Below are 5,082 nucleotides of genomic sequence, written 5' to 3' on the forward strand. Positions count from 1 at the left end.
GCCTCCAACACTATGTATATACTCTCAAACATTATCCATGTCATCCACGAAATATTGGGAAATATACAAATTCATTTTTACATCTTTATGCTAAATTCATTTCATTTCATCAGTCTGACGGAGAGCTCATGCCTCCTCCACGAGCCCCCCACCGAGAGCTGCCGCCTTGGGCAGGGCTGCCACTCCACCTACCACCTCCAGCCACCCAGCACCGGAGGATGGTCGCCTTCGAATCATTTGCTTTATGGTAGATTGTTTTGGTGTAGTAAAGTATCATTCAAAACAAACACACACACACACACACACACAGAAGACATCATTCTAACATCTGGCTGTGCTGCATTGGCTCCAGCAGCAGCAGACCGTAAGTGAATTCATGTCTATACACGTACATTCATGTCTGTCTCTCTCTCTCTCTCTCTCTCTCTCTCTCTCTCTCTCTCTCTCTCTCTCTCTCTCTCTCTCTCTCTCTCTCTCTCTCTCTCTCTCTCTCTCTCTCTCCTCCTACCTCTCTTCCCTCTTCCTCCCCTCCCTCTTCCATACCTCCATCCCCTTTCACTCCCCCACCTCCCTTCCCTGATTTTTCCTCTCTCTCTCTCTCTCTCTCTCTCTCTCTCTCTCTCTCTCTCTCTCTCTCTCTCTCTCTCTCTCTCTCTCTCTCTCTCTCTCTCTCTCTCTCTCTCTCTCTCTCTCTCTCTCTCTCTCTCTCTCTCCTCTCTCTCTCTCTCTCTCTCTCTCTCTCTCTCTCTCTCTCTCTCTCTCTCTCTCTCTCTCTCTCTCTCTCTCTCTCTCTCTCTCTCCTCCCTCCTCTCTCTCTCCCTCCCCTCCTCCCTCTCTCTCTCTCTCTCTCTCTCTCTCTCTCTCTCTCTCTCTCTCTCAACCCCTATATCCAATTATGGCCCAGTGATTTATCAACCCCTTTTTCCTATCTGTATGTTTCCCTCATATTTTGTAAATTCATTTGTTTCTTTCCCGTTTCTTCCCAGGAATCCAAGACAAGAGACGTGGGGACCCTGACTCCCGTTTCTTCCAGGACTAAGACAAGAGACGTGGGGACCCAGACTCCACACTGGTACCCTAGGAATAGGGCAAACTCTCCAGGTTGTAAATAAAATAAAGTATATAGTAAATTTGTATTTTACTTATTATTACCTTTTCCATTGTTTGGTACAATGGTCATATTTCGGACTTGTCCAGCAACTCCACTAGCCAATATATATGTGAGGGCGTATCTAAATAAAATGACAACATTTGATACTGACTTTTATTTATCTTTTGTCACGTTTGATCAGCGTGGTTTTGTATAATATATATATATATATATATATATATATATATATATATATATATATATATATATATATATATATATATATATATATATATATATATATATATATATATATATATATATATATATATATATATATATATATATATATATATATATATATATATATATATATATATATATATATATATATATATATATATATATATATATATATATAATAATAATAATAATAATAATAATAATAATAATAATAATAATAATAATAATAATAATAATAATAATAAATAATAATAATAATAATAATAATAATAATAATAATAATAATAATAATAATAATAATAATAATAATAATAATAATAATATTAATAATAATAATAATAATAATAATAATAATAATAATAATAATAATAATAATAATAATAATAATAATAATAATAATAATAATAATAATAATAATAATAATAATAATAATAATAATAAGAATAAGAAAATAAATAATAATAATAATAATAATAATAATAATAATAATAATAATAATAATAATAATAATAGTAATAATAATAATAATAATAATAATAATAATAATAATAATAATAATAATAATAATAATAATAATAATAATAATAATAATAATAATAATAATAATAATAATGATAATAATAATAATAATAATAATAATAATAATAATAATAATAATAATAATAATAATAATAATAATAATAATAATAATAATAATAATAATAATAATAATAATAATAATAATAATAATAAAAATAATAATAATAATAATAATAATAATAATAATAATAATAATAATAATAATAATAATAATAATAATAATAATAATAATAATAATAATAATAATAATAATAATAATAATAATAATAATAATAATAATGATGGATAATAATAATGATAATAATAATAATAATCACACACACACACACACACACACACACACACACACACACACACACACATACACACACATTGTAGGATAAATCCTAAAGTTCACAAGTGTTGTGAAGGCCGCAAAGCAATCTCCCACGCACAAGGGAACGTTACATTCATTAAAATATGATGGTGATCTCAGTGTGTTTTTTTGTGGGCGCCTTTGTCGTGTGCTTACATACATAGCATTGCTTGCTGACCTCCTTCCTCCTGTTAACCATCTCGGTGTATTATCGGGGTAGTGGCGTGGTTTGAGGGTTGCAATCTGTATAGCAGCTCAGCTGGACGGCGACCCATAAAATGGCCGAGGTTAGCTCGCCCTTTACTTCTAGGAGTTGCATGGCTGTGTTGTAGACAAAATTACGCAACATTATCTTTTTTGGTGGGTGTTGGCTCCATGTGTGGCAAGTAGTTACATGTTGTAGGGTATTGAGCATAGTCATGTCTATCAGGATGGAAGAACAACTTGACTTGTCATCTGGTAGACCTTCGTCACACTCAATGCCTGTGATCTTGGCCGTCCGTCACTTATCCATCATCCTCATATTCATCGTGAAGTCGTGAACAGGGTTTAGCTCCTGCGTGGACGGTAGAGTATAGGTGGACGTCACGCTTGTCGCTCCATCCAAGCGCCAGTAACTTGCCAGCCTTTTCTTTTTGAATGTACAGGTCCTTCTTCCCGCCTCCTGCGAGTCGGCATCGTTGGCTGGTCTGCTTGTCGTCAACTATGGTCTTTTTGTACGTCGAACTTTGACATAAACTTCTGTTCCACCGTACGGTTCCACAAGACCCCGTGTTGTTGTCGTGCAGGAAACTGGACATTAAAGCAGGGCTGGTATATACCAATTGTCTGTGTAAAGAATATGACCCTTATCGAAGTACGGTGCGCCATCACCGTCTTGCAGACGACGGCACCAGACTTTCCCTCAGGATCTTTCTTACCGACAGTTGGTATATCAGTCTGTGCGCCTGCATATGCACAAGCATCGTCAAGCACGATTCCTGTATCATCAGTCGCAAAGAACAAAAAGTTTAATCGCCAAAGCGATGTCTTTTTGTCGGAATGCACTGTTGGAAGGAGAGGCAAGACCAGGCAGCAGAATAAGTGACTCGTCAATAACCAGCTTTTGGATGGATATGATCCCGTGCAACAGAGAGAGGATATCATTGAAATTATTTCATTCACTTTCTCTAAAGACTGGGCCATTGTCGTTAGAATTTTCTATTGTTGCTAAAGTTCAGAAAACCAAGCAACAGCAAAAAATCTGTCAAATCGAGTCATATACTTCCCGTGATCAAGAGTGTCGATCCTGTCGGGTCAGTGTGGAAGATCGCCTGCATAATGCTTCTTGCACACCATGGAATCAGCAGGATCAGGGAGATAAAGACAATCATTTCCGTGATTCAAAAGCTTCTAGGAAGTGGTGGAAGACCATTCTCATTCCTCTTTCACACACCAAACGAAAATGGTCGAGGGATTGGAGCGTATGATGTACAAAGGCAACAAATGACATCAACCCATCATCCAAGCAGGCACGGAAAAAGTCACTCTCATTTGACTGGTCGTTGCAAGGCCAGTCTTCGTCACGCCACCCTGTCAGAGTTAAAACTCGTGCAGGTCATGGTGTCAGAGAACGTCTGACCCTTCTGACCAGGAGTCTGGGGCCCTGCAACGGCACTTCTCTGTTCCGGTGGTCATCCTCGCAGTTCATTGTCCCTTGTCACTGTCACCGTCAAAGTCACTGTCACTGTCACTGTCACTGTCCAGAACAAATTCTGAGTCAGAGATGTCGCTGTCGTTACCGTCCGTAGAAAACAGCAGTCTCATGTACTTTGCCAGGTTGCACAGGACGTCGGCGAGGTGCGGGCCCAAAATTCCGAAGGGATCTGGGGAAGATGACTGCTTGCAGCGCAGTATATGAGAAAGGAGGAATTGGTGATAGAGATTCATGTAGATAAACCAAATATCGATCTATACATTCATAGTTTACATCAGTAACAATTCCATAAAAAATAATAACATAAATTTTTGGGACCTTGCTGCAGCTTTAGGGCACATTTCCAGAGGGAGATCCATTGGCGACATACCTGAAGAGGATGAGCATAATGTTACGACGCTTCATGATACATACGTAACAATAAATCACTTATAATTTTATAAACTTGTTTACCCAATGCCTCAATAGAATGTAAAGTGAAGACAAGAGAGAAAAAATTAGGCGGACAAAAATAGTATGATGAGGAGGATGGCAACCACACATAAGACATACGTACGCACATCAACTCGTACAGTTCTCTCTCTCTCTCTCTCTCTCTCTGTCTCCGTATGATACGTGGCCTACGACACTAATAAAACATTGACTGTCGTTCATCAATACATATACTTTACAGCAGTAGCAATTCACAAAAATACATACCAGACTGGGGCCTTACGCTGCAGCCCTAGGCACAGTTCCAGAGGAAGATCCATTGACCACATTACCTAAGAGAGAAGAATATTTGTTACGACGGAGAGGGGTCATAACAGACGTACAAGAAATTATTTATAATTTTATATATATGTTTCACCTCATGTATTCCATCTAAAGGAAGAAATGCCACCATATAAATGCGCAATTCTCTCTCTCTCTCTCTCTCTCGCACTCTCTTCGATACCCTTTCTCTCTCTGTATATATATATATATATATATATATATATATATATATATATATATATATATCTAGAGAGAGAGAGAGAGAGAGAGAGAGAGAGAGAGAGAGAGAGAGAGAGAGAGAGAGAGAGAGAGAGAGAGAGAGAGAGAGAGAGATAGAGAGATAACCACGAAATCAGCGTGGTG

Source organism: Eriocheir sinensis, chromosome 19 (assembly GCF_024679095.1).
Source record: "Eriocheir sinensis breed Jianghai 21 chromosome 19, ASM2467909v1, whole genome shotgun sequence".
NCBI classification, from domain to species: Eukaryota; Metazoa; Arthropoda; class Malacostraca; order Decapoda; family Varunidae; genus Eriocheir; species Eriocheir sinensis.